The 19,409-nt window shown below is 25.8% G+C and overlaps 1 protein-coding gene across 3 annotated transcripts in view; it reads right to left on the bottom strand.

The window, feature by feature from the left end:
* sky (GTPase-activating protein skywalker) overlaps positions 1 to 19,409 on the bottom strand; it is a 227,131-nt gene that overhangs the window by 117,430 nt on the left and 90,292 nt on the right. The window lies entirely within an intron of this gene.

The following is a 19,409-nucleotide window of genomic DNA, read 5'->3' as shown; positions in this document are numbered from 1 at the left end:
ACTGCCACTTATAAGATGTAAAACTTGTTGTGCTGGTTTTTCAAATAAAATAAAATAACTAAATAAAAAATAAAATAAATTACTCATTTATAATTATTTAAACTAAAAAAATAATAGTATTTTTCAATTGGATCAATTAATTTCGTGATAAAAAAAATTTAAAAAAAAATTGTGCAAAAAACTAAACATTAATTAATTATATATTGCAACCAAGTATTTCAAAATTTTCGATTATATTTTGCATTGAAAGTATTTCTTATTCAATAAAAATTGTTTAATTATTTTCTTTTTTTTAATTTTGTAATTAATTGGGGTTTCAACTTTTTAATTGGAAATATTTTAGAAATATTTTTTCTGTGCAAACATTTCACTTTAAGGTTTCTTTTAATTTCATAACAGTGCATACACAGAAAAAATACCACCAAAATATTTCCAGTTAAACTTTTACTTGAATTTAAAAAAATATACAATAAAAATTTAATTGTTTCAACAAATTTTTAAATTGAAATAAAAATCAATAAAAAAACTAATTGTATCAATTATTTTTTTAATTGGAACAATAAATTTTTTAATTGATACTATCATTTCAATGATTTAAGACATTTCAATAAAAAATAAATTTGATCAATTACTTTTGTGATTGAATACAAAAAATATTTCTTTTTCTCTGTATGACTGTACATAAGATGGCTTTTCCGTTTACAATTGTGGTTGGATTTTTTTTTTCTGGAATTTGTGAATATGAAAATATTTACATAGAAACTACAATAATTATTTCTACTAAATTTTCAATTATAATTTTAATTGCACTGGTATTTTTTTCTGATTCAATCTCGAAATTAATTGATCCAATTAATTTTCTAATTGAAATTGATTCAATCACAGAATTAATTTGAAATTAAAAATATTCTTGGTTAAAAAGTAATTGCTTTCTTGGCACTTTCACTTCATTTTTAATTGCTTCAATTAAAATTTTGATTGATTTTGGTAGAAAACTCAATTTTTTTATTTGAGACAAATCCATTGAATAATTTTTTATTATTTATTTATGTTATAATTATTTCGCCAGTCGAAGAAATATTTTTATGCAATTGTTTAAGAGTTTCACTCGGAAAATATTTTTCAAATTTCCGCTTTCTGAAATACTTTTCTAATGAAATTATTTCGAATTTGAATAGTACGCACTAACCCCTATCCAATGGTGGTAGTTTCGTTTTGGAACCCCGAACCGTTTTCGCACAGTGGTCTCATTTGTGTAAATTCACCCAAAAAATATTTTCCAATTTTCCGCTTTCTGAAATACTTTTCTAATGAAATTATTTCGAATTTTAATAGTACGCACTAACCCCTATCCAATGGTGGTAGTTTCGTTTTGGAACCCCGAACCGTTTTCGCACAGTGGTCTCATTTGTGTAAATTCACCCAAAAAATATTTTCCAATTTTCCGCTTTCTGAAATACTTTTCTAATGAAATTATTTCGAATTTGAATAGTACGCACTAACCCCTATCCAATGGTGGTAGTTTCGTTTTGGAACCCCGAACCGTTTTCGCACAGTGGCCTCACCTGTGTAAATTGACCCGGAAAATAATTTCCAATTTCCCGCTTTCTGAAATACTTTTCTAATGAAATTATTTCGAATTTGAATAGTACGCACTAACCCCTATCCAATGGTGGTAGTCTCGTTTTGGAACCCCGAACCGTTTTCGCACAGTGGCCCCGTTGATGTAAATTCACTCGGAAAATATTTTTCAATTTCCCGCTTTCTGAAATACTTTTCTAATGAAATTATCTCGAATTTGAATAGTACGCACTAACCCCTATCCAATGGTGGTAGTTTCGTTTTGGAACCCCGAACGGTTTTCGCACAATGGTCCCTTTTTTGTTAAACAAAATTTTAATTTTGCCGGTTTCTAAGTTATTTTTGTGATGAAATTTGTTCAAATTAAGGATACTCAGGGCCGTCTTTAACGAATTCTATCAAATTCCACTTAAAAATTCTTAGCGTTTTCAAAAAATGATATATTTGTAAAATTAAATTCGAATTTAAAAAATTAAATTCGAATTTAAAATTACATTGAAGGTGCTGGTTTGTGTCTCGGCTAAGGCCTCTGCCGCAATTTTAAATTCGAATTTATCTTCACACACATAAGAAATTCCACAATATACATTTATATATTAAATTATTCCTCTAATTCAGAGCTTACAGCTCTCCTATAAGCCACTGCGTGATCAGTAATGATTGTATTATGGACAGTGAATAAAGGAAATAATCTATTTCTGTTCATTGTAAGTCTGCTTGTCTGAATGCCAAGGTGAAGGTGTAACTTAAGATGCACAATTTGTGTTTATTATAATCAATACGATAAATAATATATGTATATATTCTAATGGATTCTCTAAAAAATTCGGCTTAACACCGTAATCTACAAACAAATTACCAAACATATAATTCTTAATTTGGAAGATATTATTTATATCGATAATTTGTCAAAATTGTATTTCTATAGAAAATTTTTTATGGAACAGAACAAAACATTAAAATCAATATAAATTTATTATAAAAAATTTGATAAATAATATATGTCAAAATTTTATTTCTATAGAAAATTTTTGCAAAATTGTATTTATATCGACAATTTGTCAAAATTTTATTTCCATAGAAAATTTTGTTAAAATTTTATTTCCATAGAAAATTTTTGCAAAATTTTATTTCTATAGAAAATTTTTGTCAAAATTTTATTTCTATAGAAAAATTTTGCAAAATTTAATTTCTATAGAAAATTTTTGCAAAATTTTATTTCTATAGAAAATGTTTGCAAAATATAATTTCAAAAAAAAATTTTGCAAAATTGTTATTTCTATAAAAAATTTTGTCAAAATTTTATTTCTATAGAAAATTTTTGCAAAATTTTATTTCTACAGAAAATTTTTGCAAAATTTTATTTCTATAGAAAATTCTGTCAAAATTTAATTTCTATAGAAAATTTTTGCAAAATTATATTTCTATAGAACATTTTTGCAAAATTTTATTTCTATAGAAAATTTTAGCAAAATTATATTTCTATAAAAAAATTTTGTCAAAATTTTATTTCTATAGAAAATTTTGTCAAAATTTTATTTCTATAGAAAATTTTGTCAAAATTTTATTTCTATAGAAAATTTTGTCAAAATTTGATTTCTATAGACAATTTTGTCAAAATTTTATTTCTATAGAAAATTTTGTCAAAATTTTATTTCTTAGAAAATTTTGTCAAAATTTTTTTCTATAGAAAATTTTGTCAAAATTTTATTTGCAAAATTTTATTTCTATAGAAAATTTTTGCAAAATTTTCTTTCTACAGAAAATTTTATCAAAATTTTATTTCCATAGAAAATTTTTGCAAAATTTTATTTCTAAAGAAAATTTTTGGAAAATTTTATTTCTATTGAAAATTTTATCAAAATTTTATTTCTATAGAAAATTTTGCCAAAATTTTATTTCTATAGAAAATATTTCAAAATTGATTTCCATAGAAAATTTTTGCAAAATTTTATTTCTATAGCAACTTTTGTCAAAATTTTATTCCTATAGAAAAATTTTGCAAAATTTTATTTCTATAGAAAAATTTTGCAAAATTTTATTTCTATAGAAAATTTTTGCAAAATTTTATTTCTATAGAAAATGTTTGCAAAATTTTATTTCTAAAAAAAATTTTTTGCAAAATTGTATTTCTATAGAAAATTTTGTCAAAATTTTTTATTTCTATAGAAAATTTTTGCAAGGATTTATTTCTATAGAAAATTTTCGCAAAATTTTATTTCTATAGAAAATTTTTGCAAAATTTTATTTCTATAGAAATATTTTGCAAAATTTTATTTCTATACAAAATTTTATGTCTATAGAAAATTTTGTCAAAATTTTATTTCTATAGAAAATTTTTGCAAAATTTTATTTCTATAGAAAATTTTTTGCAAAATTTTATTTCCATAGAAAATTTTGTCAAAATTTTATTTCTATAGAAAATTTTGTAAAAATTTTATTTCTAAAATTTTGCAAAATTTTATTTCCATAGAAAATTTTTGCAAAATTTTATTTCTATAAAAAATTTATGCAAAATTTTATTTCTATAGAAAATTTTTGCACAATTTTATTTCTATAGAAAATTTTGTCAAAACTTTATTTCTATAGAAAATTTCGTCAAAATTTTATTTCTATAGAAAATTTTGTCAAAAGTTTTTATTTCAATAGAAAATTTCGTAAAAATTTTATTTCTTAGAAAATTTTTGCAAAATTTTCTGTCCACAGAAAATTTTGTCAAAATGTTATTTCTATAGAAAATTTTTGCAAAATTGTATTTCTCTAGAAAATTTTGTCAAAATTTTTTATTCGTTATAAACGTGCTCGACTGTATATAAGCTGCGCCTAAAGGTATGCTATATATTTTCTTAACGTATCTCATTCTCAACGTTATTTATGCTCGCAACAATGTATCCGAACTTGTTTCTTACCTTTCTACAGTTCGAATTCAAAGGAATAAAAACATTTTTAACACAAGCAAATTGGAATTGATTTTGAGATTTTTATTGAAAATAATTATGAATAAAATACGTCAAATGTATAAGTATGATACTAATATGGGATTAATAATTGATTCAGACGATAACCTTTTTATGATAACAATTCGAATGAATGCATGGATATTAATTGAAACCATTATCACCAAGCATTAATATGCGATAAATTATTTTCATTTCGTTTTTAAATATATATAATGTTTTAAAATATAAGCTATAAATTTATCTCTGTTTTTATATATTACATATTTTAAAATAACAAAAAATACTTTGCTTTGTCAATTTGATTTTCTATAGAAAGACAAGTCGACATTCAAAATTATTGATTTGCGTAAATGAATAAAAAAAGTTAATTTATTTTAAATGTGAAAATCGTAAATATATATAATGCATTAATATAAAAAATGTCACTGAATAAAATTTTTAATAAATGGGTCTAATACTTTTTTCTCATAATTTAAGAATTTTTAAAATATTTTTATCTGTAGAAATAATACATTTATAGAAATAAAATTTTGACAAAATTTTCTATAGAAATAAAATTTTGAAAAAGTTTTCAATAGAAATAAAATTTTGAGAAAATTTTCAATAAAAATAAAATTTTGCAATATTTTGACAACATTTTCTATAGAAAAACAAATGTTCGCAAAATTTTCTATAGAAATAAAATTTTGACAAAATTTTCTATAGAAATAAAATTTTGACAAAATTTTCTATAGACCCGTGTAAAAATTGGAGGATCCAATCCTATCTAATAATATCAAATTGGATCTAATTGGATCTGTTCAGATATTGGTTCAGACATAATTAGATATGCACAGATATGCTATATATGGAGCTAGATCTGGTTAGATATAATTGCAGATCTCATCATATATAGTATAATATCTAATTATATCTGGCATATCTAATAATATATGCTTGGATAGGACCATATATAGCACTATATCTAATAAGATATGGTAGATATAACATCATATCTGACTATATATAGGGTTAAATACGGTCCAAAATATAATAAAAAAAATCATGAACAAGTTAAAAAGATTTTTGAAATACACGTCTAAACCTCAATGTCATTATGGCAAATGTCAACGCCGTCAGGGGCATCACTTCTAAACAAATTTAACGCCAGACTAGCTGAGAAAATTAAGAAATTTAATATAATTGTTTTCAATGTGTTCCTTTGATAAAGTGTATATCGTTTCCTTTATTGCGGAGATTATGTAGGTAAGTAGATTGTATTTGTTATTTCCTTAGTAGTCATTTTCATATTGTTTTACTATTTTCTAGATTTGGAAAAAAAGGAAACCTCAGTGGTGTACTGGTTAACATGCCCGCCTTGCATTCAAAAGGTCACGGTTCAATCCCAGTTCCGACCAACACCAAAAATTATTTCGGCGGTGGATTATCTCCTCGCAGTAATGTTGGTGACATTTCTGCTTCAAAGATTCTCTAAGTTGTTTCAGCGCAACGTGAAATGCCGATAGGACTCGATTATAGCAATGAGGTCCCATGTTATTGAGCTAATTATTGAATCGAGCAGCAGTCAGTGATAAGTGAGATGTTGATCACTGTGATGTCATGATGGTCTGAATAGTATGTATGAGCCTAAAATAACAGCCTATCGCTATACCTAACCTAATCCCGAATACACTTTAAATGTGAGTATTAAAAGCAACATAAAATTATATGGCAATTTTTATTGCAACTTAAAGAAGAATGATCCAAAACAATACTAATACTTGCTTACATAGTTCAATATATTCCCATATTTGTTTATTCCTATATTTGTTTAATAATTGTTTTTTTACTTAATTTCATTGCAGATTGCCTTAACGCTGTAATACTTTAGTCGCGTGTCTAAGTCCAAAGCAGAAGAAACAAACGAAAAACCCTTGGACAACACTCTAACTCAACTGTCAATACTCTTAAATAGCTTTGATGGATCAATTTAAATTAAACATATTTATTATGCACATACTTTTTGTCTGTATTATTAAATAAAACAATTGATATATGTGTTGAAAGATCTCGAAAGATACAATTGTATCAAATAATATACAATTATATCAAATTAGATCTGATTAGATGTGTCTCATTTTTGAGATCTGATCAGATCCAATTTCATAGTATTTAGATCTGACCAGATATAACCATTTTTCGGATCTGCTCAGATCTGACCATATCTTGGCTCAGATCTAACCATATCAAATCAGATCCCCCAATTTTTACACGGGAAAATAAAATTTTGACAACATTTTCTGTAGAAATAAAATTTTAACAAAATTTTCTATAGAAATAAAATTTTGACAAAATTTTCTATAGAAATAAAATTTTCCTTACATGAGCTTTGTAAGGAGAAAGTCCATAACTTTGTAAAATATAATATCTCGCTGAAGATGATCACCGATGGTGTATCGAAATATCCGAGAACAGCAACATTTCCATAAAAAAAGTAATGAAAAACAACAACACCAGCATTTTTCATTAGTCCATGACCTCAAGCCAAACTAATAATCCCAAAATTGTATAATTTTCTATAGAAATAAAATTTTGACAAAAATTTCTATAGAAATAAAATTTTGACAAAATTTTCTATAGAAATAAACTTTTGACAAAATTTTCTATAGAAATAAAATTTTGACAAAATTTTCTATAGAAATAAAATGTTGACAAAATTTTCTATAGAAATAAAATGTATACGAAATTTTCTATAGAAATAAAATTTTGACAAAATTTTCTATAGAAATAAAATATTTTCTATAGAAATAAAATGTTTCTATAGAAATAAATTTTTGGCAAAATTGTCTATAGCAATAAAATTTTGCAAAAATTTTGTATAGAAATAAAATTTTACAAAAATTTTGTATAGAAATAAAACTTTGTACAATGTTTCTATAGAAAAAATTGTGCAAAAATTTTCTATAGAAATAAAATTTTGACAAAATTTTCTATAGAAATAAAATGTTGACAAAATTTTCTATAGAAAATTTTGCAAAAATTTTGTATAGAAATAAAATTTTACAAAAATTTTGTATAGAAATAAAACTTTATACAATGTTTCTATAGAAAAAATTGTGCAAAAAATTTCTATAGAAATACAATTTTGACAAAATTTTCTATAGAAATAAAATTTTGACAAAATTTTCTATAGAAATAAAACTTTGACAAAATTTTCTATAGAAATAAAATTTTGACAAAATTTTCTATAGAAATACAATTTTGACAAAGTTTTCTATAGAAATAAAATTTTGACAAAATTTTCTATAGAAATAAAATTTTGACAAAATTTTCTATAGAAATAAAATTTTGACAAAATTTTCTATAGAAATAAAATTTTGACAAAATTTTCTATAGAAATAACATTTTGACAAAATTTTCTATAGAAAACAATTTTTGACAAAATTTTCTATAGAAATAAAATTTTGACAAAAATTTCTATGGAAATAAAATAAAAATGACAAAAAATTTTTTAAAAATAAAATTTTGACAAAATTATCTATACAAACCAAATTTTGACAACATTTTCTTTAGAAATAAAATTTTAACAAAATTATCTATAAAAATAAAATTTTGATATATTATCTATTACGGCCATTTTCATGTAGCTCCGTTAGGCTTTAACTGCCAGTTAACAGAAAATAAATTGCAAATATCTTCTCACCAGTTATCTTTAACTGAAAAATTTTCGTCAGTTAAGTTCCTAACTGGCATATGGAATATATATGCAAGATGACAGCTTCGTCCATAATACGGTTTAAAAGTTGGTTAGTTAACGGAACACTAACGGAGCTTCATGAAAATGGGGGTTAGAAGTATAGGAAAATTAAAGTACTTTTTAGAAATTTTCGACTTAGCAGTGGCGATTTTACAAGGAACATGTGTGCATTTTGGCTATAGTTTGCCCAAATCGGAAAAACATACATATGTGGAAGCAGTATCTAAATCTGATCTAATTTCAACCCAATTTGGCATGCATAAGTACAAGGTTAATTTTCCCCCTGTGTATGAGTAAAACTTTGGCCTCTACTGGTTTATGAGTGTAAATCGGGTGAAGGATATAAATCTGAACCGATTTGAATCAAATTTGGCACACTTTACGACACTATCAATTGTACACCATCAGCAAAACTTCAACGAACTTAGGGTAAAACTCTAACTTCTGGGGCCATATAAGTGAATATCGGGCGAGAGGTATATATGGGGGCTATATCTATATCTGAACCGATTTCAGCCAAAATTGGCGGCATAGTCAGAATGTTAATTCGATTGTGCTAAAACTGCGAACTGGACTTTGAATGCAAAAAATGTGTTCACAGACAGATTGACGGACCGATACTGAGCAATATTGCTAACATATAATACCACAGGGTGACGCAGGGTATAACAAGTAGATACAAAGAGTTTAGCAACATTGTTAAAAACATCATGTATCTGTTTATGAATGTATCCATCAACATGTATGTAAAGGTATATGTTAAGCAAATGTGTAGCATACTTTTAGGCATAAAAAAAATGTGCTTCATTATGGGTAAGGGAAACCAATTCGCACACCTCATTTTGAATAACAGAAAACATAACCGATTGAATAAACTGCTTTAATTAAACGACAAAATTATTTGCAATGAATGGCAAATGAAATTTATGTGATATTCGTTTCGGTTATTAGTTTTTGTAATAATACCAAACAGTTACGCCATTGCAATGGTCACCCACTCTTGCCTAATTTTGTTCATATTTCGAAAATGTCCACTTATGAGGGGTTAATTTTAATGTCATAATACAATATAATATGACCTACAATTTGTCCATATTTTGGAGGTGTCCACCCATTAATACAGAGAAGGAATATAATTAGCCCAAACATATACAAAGCGCATAATGTTATTTTGTCAGGGAAAAAACGAATCATGTTTGTCGCGACCATATTATTTTCTCGGAAATCTGTCTGCTTTCGGCAAACATTTTATGTTTGGAGAGAAAAAAATATTTTGCAACATCTATATTCCATATTCTCCGTTAATATAGATATATCGACAAGAGATAAAAATCCATGACCCATGCGTTAACCCATATACGAAAGCCTTCATTTTTGACAAATTGAAGCACATCAGGCGAATTCCAGGAAAATCAAGATGCTCAAAATAAAATTGGGAGGATGTTTTTGTTGAGGGCTAGAATTTTAAAGTAGGGCATCTAAAAAAAAATCTTATCAAATAACATCATCAACTCCAATAATTCTATATAACTACAGAAAAACAAAACGTTAATATGAAGGTTTGTAATTTTATTTCATTTATACGAAACTCCCTATTTATTGTTTATCTATGAAGGTAAATTCTTAGTAATATATAATTCATTATTTCCATTTTTTAACAGAGTGTGTTATCGGTCGTACAGAGTGTACTTGCCCACATACAAACATTCTCTCGCAAATAATCTCTCAAAAGTTCGTGTGTAAACATTAATAGGGCGATAATACAAAACAGTCACATAAGTGTGTGTGTGTCTTTCGTATTTGTAGAAATACAAAAAAAAGAATTTCTTTAATTATTTTATTTATTTTTGTTTGACGTTTATATTTACTCATAAGTAGGTACTTACTAATGTATTTCAATAAGAATCGGCTGTAGTTGTTGATTATTGTTTGTAAAGGGTGATTTGTTAAGAGCTTGATAACTTTTTTTAAAAAAAAAACGCATAAAATTTGCAAAATCTCATCGGTTCTTTATTTGAAACGTTAGATTGGTCCATGACATTTACTTTTTGAAGATAATTTCATTTAAATGTTGACCGCGGCTGCGTCTTAGGTGGTCCATTCGGAAAGTCCAATTTTGGGCAACTTTTTCGAGCATTTCGGCCGGAATAGCCCGAATTTCTTCGGAAATGTTGTCTTCCAAAGCTGGAATAGTTGCTGGCTTATTTCTGTAGACTTTAGACTTGACGTAGCCCCACAAAAAATAGTCTAAAGGCGTCAAATCGCATGATCTTGGTGGCCAACTTACCGGTCCATTTCTTGAGATGAATTGTTTTCCGAAGTTTTCCCTCAAAATGGCCATAGAATCGCGAGCTGTGTGGCATGTAGCGCCATCTTGTTGAAACCACATGTCAACCAAGTTCAGTTCTTCCATTTTTGGCAACAAAAAGTTTGTTAGCATCGAACGATAGCGATCGCCATTCACCGTAACGTTGCGTCCAACAGCATCTTTGAAAAAATACGGTCCAATGATTCCACCAGTGTACAAACTACACCAAACAGTGCATTTTTCGGGATGCATGGGCAGTTCTTGAACGGCTTCTGGTTGCTCTTCACTCCAAATGCGGCAATTTTGCTTATTTACGTAGCCATTCAACCAGAAATGAGCCTCATCGCTGAACAAAATTTGTCGATAAAAAAAGCGGATTTTCTGCCAACTTTTCTAGGGCCCATTCACTGAAAATTCGACGTTGTGGCTCGTTAGTAAGTCTATTCATGATGAAATGTCAAAGCATACTGAGCATCTTTCTCTTTGACACCATGTCTGAAATCCCACGTGATCTGTCAAATACTAATGCATGAAAATCCTAACCTCAAAAGAATCACCCTTTACATGTAACACACATTGTTGTTCTTAGATTTTACACTAGAGGTCAAAAACCACTTGTATCGCACAACATCATCATCATCGTCATCATTGTTGAACAACATTTTCAAGTTGTCGCAGCAATGTGTTATCGCCATCGCTGCTCTGCTTTCTTATTGAGTTGAGCCGATGTTTGCTTAGCACTTGTCATTCGGTTCTGTTTAGAATGCAAAGCTCTTACAAGATACAATGTGTACCCGGCAAATGTAAATAAACCGAATGATACGCACGATGCAAATGATCAGAGATGGGAATATTGAAAATTTTCTATAGAAATAAGATTTTGACAAAATTTTCTATAGAAATAAGATTTTGACAAAATTTTCTATAGAAATAAATTTTCACAAAATTTTGTATAGAAATAAAATTTTGACAAAATTTTCTATAGAAATAAAATTTTGACAAAAATTTCTATAGAAACAAAATTTTGCCAAAATTTTCTATAGAAATAAAATTTTGACAAAATTTTTTATAGAAATAAAATTTTGACAAAATTTTCTATAGAAATAAATTTGCACAAAATTTTGTATAGAAATAAAATTTTGACATAATTCTCTATAAAAAAAAATTTACAAAATAAAATTTTGTTAAAATTTTCTATAGAAATTAAATGTTGAAAAATATTTTCTATATAAATAACATTTTTAAGAAAATCTTCTATAAAAATAAAATTTTGACAAAATTTTCTATAGAAATAAAATGTTGACAAATTTTTCTATAAAAATCTAATATTTATAACATTCTCCATATATTTAAAATTTTGACAAAATTGTCTATAGAAATAACATATTGACGAAATCTTCTATAGAAATAAAATGTTAACAAAATTTTCTATATAAAAAATGTTTGACAAATTTTCAAAAGAAATCAAATTTTCTATATAAACAAAATTTTGCCAAAATTTTCTATAGAAATAAAATTTTGACAAAATTTTCTATAGAAATAAATTTTTGACAAAATTTTCTATAGAAATAAAATTTTAGCAAAATTTTCTATAGAAATAAAAATTTGACAGATTTTCAATAGAACTCAAATTTTCTATAGAAGTCATATTTTTAATAGAAATCAAATTTTCTATAGAAGCAAAATTTTGAAAAAATTTTGTATAAATATAAAATTTTCACAAAATTTTCTATAGAAATACAATTTTGACGAAATTTCCTATAGATATAAAATTTTGACGAAATTTTCTATAGAAATAAAATTTTAACAAAATTTCCTATAGAAATAAAACTTTGACAAATTTTCAATAGAAATCAAATTTTCTATAGAAGTCATATTTTCAATAGAAATCAAATTTTCTATAGAAGTCAAATTTTCTATAAAAATAAAATTTTCACAAAATTTTCTATAGAAGTAAAATTTTGATAAAATTTCCTATAGATATAAATATTTGACAAAATGTTCTACAAAAATCTAATTTCTACAACATATATTTAAAATTTTGACAAAATTTTCTATATAAACAAAATTTTGAGAAAATTTTCTATACAAATAAAATTTTGACGAAATTATTTATAGAAATAAAATTTGTGACAAAATTTTCTATAGAAATAAAAATTTGACAAATTTTCAACAGAAGTTAAATTTTCTATATAAACAAAATTTTGCCAAAATTTTCTATAGAAATAAAATTTTGACGAAAATTTCTATAGAAATAAAATTTGTGACATTTTCTATAGAAATAAAAATTTGACAAATTTTCAATAGAAATCAAATTCTCTATAGAAGTCAAATTTTCTATATGAACAAAATTTTCTATAGAAATAAAATTTTGACAAAAATTTCTTTAAAAGTAAAATTTTGACAAAATTTTCTATAGAAGTAAAATTTTGACAAATTTTTCTATAGAAATAAAATTTTGACAAAATTTTCTATACAAATCAAATTTTCTATAGAAACCAAATTTTCTATATAAACAAAATCCTGCCACAATTTTCTATAGAAATATAATTTTGACAAAATTGTTTATAGGAATAAAATTTTGACAAAAATTCTATAGAAATAAAATTTTGACAAAATTTTCTATAGAAATAAAATTTTGACAAAATGTTCTATAGAAATAAATATTTGACATAATTCTCTATAAAAAAATTGACAAAATTTTCGATAAAAATAAAATGTTGACAAAATTTTCTATAGAAATAAAATGTTGACAAAATTTTCTATAAAAATCTAATTTTTACAACACTTTCCATATATTTAAAATTTTGACAAAATTTTCTATATAAACAAAATTTTGACGAAATTTTCTATAGAAATAAAATTTTGACAAAATTTTCTATATAACTAAAAATCTGACGAATTTTCAATAGAAATCAATATTTCTATAGAAGTCAAATTTTCTATATAAACAAAATTTTGCCAAAATTTTCTATAGAAATAAAATTTTGACAAAATTTTCTATCGAAATAAAATTTTGAAAAAATTTTCTATAGAAATCGAATTTCCTATAGAAATCAAATTTTCTATAGACATCAAATTTTCTATATAAACACAATTTTGCCAAAATTTTCTTTAGAAATAAAATTTTGACAAAATTTTCTATAGAAAAAAATTTTGACGAAATTGTCTATAGAAATAAAATTTTACACAATTTTCAATAGAAATAAAATTTTTACAAAATTTTCTATGGAAATAAAATTTTGACAAAATTTTTTATAGAAATAAAATTTTGTCAAAATTTTCTATAGAAATAAAATTTTGACAAAATTTTCTATATAAACAAAATTTTGACAAAATTTTCTATAGAAATAACATTTTGACAAAATTTTCTATAGAAATAGAAATTTCCTATAGAAATAAAATTTTGACATTCCGTTTGTGATACATCGAAATATCGATTTCCGATTATATAAAGTACATATATTCGTGATCAGGGAAAAATTCTAAGATATAACTATGTCCGTTTGTCTGTCTGTTGTAATTTTATTAAATTATCTCATGATGTTATTTTTTTGCCCCATAAAAAGAGTTTACAATGAATCCTCTCAAACGTGGAAACTCTTAAAAAGCGACTTACTCTCTCAATAATTCTCAAAATATTGTTTGTACCCACTTGACCACAACGTTCCTTATCGTATTCGATATAGAAATATTTTATACTCTATAGAGAAAAGTTTCAGAGAAGAGAAGAGAATGAGAATTTGCCATCAGACACAATATAAGCCTGCTGAAACAAAAAGCCGTTAATGCATAATTTTTTTATTTATTTAAAATTTATTAAATAATAAGCCTTTAAAATATAAAAAAAATACTATTAGCAAAAATATCCGGCTAACTAATCAATTTAAAATTCGCACCACACTTCCCTCAACCACATATTCATACAAAATACACCCACACTTTAACTCACTCTCTTCCCTATCAATGCTCTATTGACACTCCCTATTGACTCTCAAACTGTTTGAGTGGCTGTTGTTTAGCTCCGGCCGATCATTGAATTTAATTACAATGAGTGTCAAACTTTTTTCCGTGAGCATTTTTAAAATAACTGGATCCCGTTTGTGAAAAAGATTTCTACCATTATGTTACTCGTATATATCAACCAAAATGAGTTCAAAATATTGGTTGATTTGACTTTGGCGACGACGTAATTTGTAATTTCTCTAAAATGTATACCTAATGCGACCATACCGAAATACACGCAGCAAACAACTAAATAACCGCCACTCAAACTAACGCAACAAGGGGAACTTACTTCACTAAAATTTAATCAAATTAAAAAATTAAATTAATATAGAATAGGACATGAAACTATATGTAAATTTTGAAATAAAAATCAATAACTTGTTCTTGTTATTTTTTTCTAATTATATTATTAAGAAAAATTGCAAAATCCATCCTCGTATGTGTGTTGGTGGTGCCACCAAAAATCTCATCATATACTCTAACATCATCCATAAGAATTTCGATAGGTACATATATAATATTTTTTGGAAAATTTTCAAAACTCATTTAATATGAATTTATTTGTTGTTGTTTTTATATGCAAAGGAATTTGAATTTTATGCCAACAAAAATTTAAATTAAATCATAAAAACCAAAAAAAAATACAATAACATCTTAAAGAACGACATGAATAACAAAGGCAATGCAATCAAAAAAAATCAGAAACGAAACCAAAATGATTAAATTTTTCTTTTTGGTTTTTTATTTTGATTACGCAAATTGTTTATAATGGCGAAAACAAAATTTTGAGTATTTTTTTAATGTTTCTTTTATGGGTAAACAAGAAATCCATGGTGATTGTTTCTTGGTAAGGAAAACTATGAAAATGTTAAGAGTAGTTTTTTATTTTCTAATTTTGGTTAAGCAATAAAAAATTGTTTGTTTACAAAATCAAAAATGATAAATTACTTTTTAACTTACTTACGCAAAAAATAATACCATCCATCATTTTGCCACACCCTTATCAATGAAGGCGCCAGGATGACCCTTTGAGGTCAAGTTTCTAGTAAAATGTGCGTAGGTAACCAATTTTTCTAAACTAAAATCTTTGAACATTAAAATATTTTTTAATAGCCAATTTGGGGCATTATTTGGCATATGTTTATTTAGGGCCAATAAAATATCCATTATTTATACCAAATTCTTTTGTATACTACACAAACGCAAAAATGGTAACTTCTGTTATAGTTTGCATTTGTGGGGCCTTTCTGGTAGCAATATATTATTTTTCTATTTATATGGCAAAATGCCAGAGATATATTATGTCAGTACTCATAGGATGATTTTTATTTGATTTTATATGTAAAAAAAAAACAGAACAAAACAAAACAATTTTGCTTTTTTGGGGTGGTTTGTTTTTCTATACCTACACAATTATTGTTTTTTTGTTTTTTTTGGTTTTTTTTTTTTTCTTATATTAATATTTTGGAAACGCATAACTTATGCCTCCGCAAATAATTTTTGCTTATGAATTTTAAATTTATGTTATTCCAATGTATAAGAAGTCAATCAATTATGATCAGAATTGGTTTTTTATTTTAATAGAATATCGACAAAAATTTCTATAGGAATATTTTTTTTTTGCGAAAATAATAATATAGAAATAAAATCAATGATATGTTATATAGCAAAACATTTGCAGAATGTGGTACCATAATCGTCGATGCATTTACATAATTAATTTCATGTTAATATCCTGTTAATCTTAAACCTCAGTTAAGATGATTTATGTTAAATGTTACTATCATTATTATAACCTGACTAAGGTTAAGTTAGGTTAGCTTGTAGTATTCGGCTTGTTGTGCGCTCTAACTTCTTTTCATCTTACCCTTCTTTCATTCTCACTAACACAATGATAACGTTATGCATCTCAATTTTACTCTTACATTGAGAGATATCTCATTTGATTTGCAGGATATTTTCTCACTGAAATAACTATTCGCTTTGATTCTAAACTTTTATTCGATAACATGGGTATTGTACTAAGAAATAGAAAAAAAAAACATTTGTTTCTTATTTTTATTAATATAAAAAAAAATCATTTAGTTTTTATTGAAAATTAAAGCCATAATCGTTGATAGCATTAAGATCGTTATTATGTTTTACATTTGATGTTAAACATAAGTTAAAATGATTCATCTTAAATATGACTATCATTGTTCTCCAGAATCTATTGGTTATCTCACCAACACAATTAAAGCATTATGTTTTATCCTATACTATTCTAACAATGAGAGATATCTAATTTTATATGCATGATATTTTCTCACTTTCTCAGAAACGTTTAATGAGTACCATGACTGTTGTGCTCCTAACATTGTTTGTTATTTGATTTTGATAGTCTGTTAACAGCATATGTATCTCTTGTGATAAGTTTAACTCATATTACATTAATGGTAAAAATTGAGAGCTTAGCTTTGTACATACATAGTTAATTTTGTGAAATTAATTTCGAATAAATTCGAAGAAAAGTGAATAACTCAATTTTTGAATTATTCTTTAAAAAAAATTTAAAAAATATATATAATACAAAAGTGGCTTATATTCTAAAATTTTAAGTCTTTAGAAAATTAAAAAAAAAAAAAAACTTTAAAAGATTGATCCCTTTAATATTAGGGAGATTTTCCACCAAACAAGAGAGTTTTCATATATGTAGTATATTCAGGAAATTTTTGGTACAACAAAAGTCTCGAATAAGAAGGAATGCTAAAAATATAAATTAAAAAGACATCTAACAGTTTCCAAACCTATTTTAAAAAGTTTTTGTTTCTTTGAAAAATTGGAAATATTTTTTAAAGAAATAAATTTAAAAAAAATGACAATCCATAGAAATAACATTTCCAAATATTTTTGAAAAAAAAAATCCTCAAGAAATGATATTTCAAGAATCGGAACAATTTCGTTCCATTAACTTTTTTCTTCACACTTACATTATTAATGTTGTCAGGCGGAGATTGTATCTTTTAGGCAATTGTGTTACCGCTTTCAAAGGCCCAATTTCATTTTCGTAAAATTAGGCTTTTTAAAATGTTGCGTTGAAGATAATAATAGATGTCATTAAGGCGTAGTGTTCTGGTCTTATCTTCGAATTGTTATGCAAAGGTAGACAAAGACAGGAGTTCATTTTATTATCATATCTACATTTTTTTGGAACACTAGCTTACAAAAAATCAAAAATATTATTAATCAAAAAAATCATAGGCTTTATTAAAAAAAACTATTCCCAAAATTTTATTTCTATGAAATTTCATGAAATAATTTTTTTTTTAAGAATTTTATTTTCAAAACATTATATCTGTAGGAAATTTTGTCAAAACTTTATTTATTTAAAAAAATTTTGCAAAATGTTGTTTCTATAGAAAATTTTTGCTAAATTTTATTTCTGTAGAAATTTTTTGCAAAATGTTATTTCTATAGAAAATTTTTGCTAAATTGTATATAGAAATTTTTGTCAAAATTTCATTACTGTAAGAAATTTTGCCAAAATTTAATTTCTATAAGAAACTTTGCCAAAATTTCATTTCTATAAGAAATTTTGTCAAAATTTCATTTCTATTTAAAATTTTGCCACAATTTTATTTCTATAGACAATTTTGTCAAAATTTTATTTCTATAGACAATTTTCTCAAAATTTTATGTCTACAGAAAATTTCCTCAAAATTTTATTTCTATAGAAAATTTTCTTAAAATTTTATATCTAAAGGGTGATTTGTTAAGAGCTTGATAACTTTTAAAAAAAAAAAAACGCATAAAATTTGCAAAATCTCATCGGTTCTTTATTTGAAACGTTAGATTGGTCCATGACATTTACTTTTTGAAGATAATTTCATTTAAATGTTGACCGAGGCTGCGTCTTAGGTGGTCCATTCGGAAAGTCCAATTTTGGGCAACTTTTTCGAGCATTTCGGCCGGAATAGCCCGAATTTCTTCGGAAATGTTGTCTTCCAAAGCTGGAATAGTTGCTGGCTTATTTCTGTAGACTTTAGACTTGACGTAGCCCCACAAAAAATAGTCTAAAGGCGTCAAATCGCATGATCTTGGTGGCCAACTTACCGGTCCATTTCTTGAGATGAATTGTTCTCCGAAGTTTTCCCTCAAAATGGCCATAGAATCGCGAGCTGTGTGGCATGTAGCGCCATCTTGTTGAAACCACATGTCAACCAAGTTCAGTTCTTCCATTTTTGGCAACAAAAAGTTTGTTAGCATCGAACGATAGCGATCGCCATTCACCGTAACGTTGCGTCCAACAGCATCTTTGAAAAAATACGGTCCAATGATTCCACCAGCGTACAAACCACACCAAACAGTGCATTTTTCGGGATGCATGGGCAGTTCTTGAACGGCTTCTGGTTGCTCTTCACTCCAAATGCGGCAATTTTGCTTATTTACGTAGCCATTCAACCAGAAATGAGCCTCATCGCTGAACAAAATTTGTCGATAAAAAAGCGGATTTTCTGCCAACTTTTCTAGGGCCCATTCACTGAAAATTCGACGTTGTGGCAGATCGTAAGTCTATTCATGATGAAATGTCAAAGCATACTGAGCATCTTTCTCTTTGACACCATGTCTGAAATCCCACGTGATCTGTCAAATACTAATGCATGAAAATCCTAACCTCAAAAGAATCACCCTTTATTAAAATTTTTTTCACAATTTTTTTTTTCTATGGAAAATTTTCCCAAAATTTTTGTTACACAGTTTAATTTTAATTGTCTTATATTGCACATGTTACTACGGCTACCGGAGAAGGCTATATAAAAAACATTTACATTTTAAT

This window comes from Haematobia irritans, chromosome 2 (assembly GCF_050003625.1).
Source record: "Haematobia irritans isolate KBUSLIRL chromosome 2, ASM5000362v1, whole genome shotgun sequence".
NCBI classification, from domain to species: domain Eukaryota; kingdom Metazoa; phylum Arthropoda; class Insecta; order Diptera; family Muscidae; genus Haematobia; species Haematobia irritans.
This window is presented reverse-complemented; position numbering and strand designations above follow the sequence as displayed.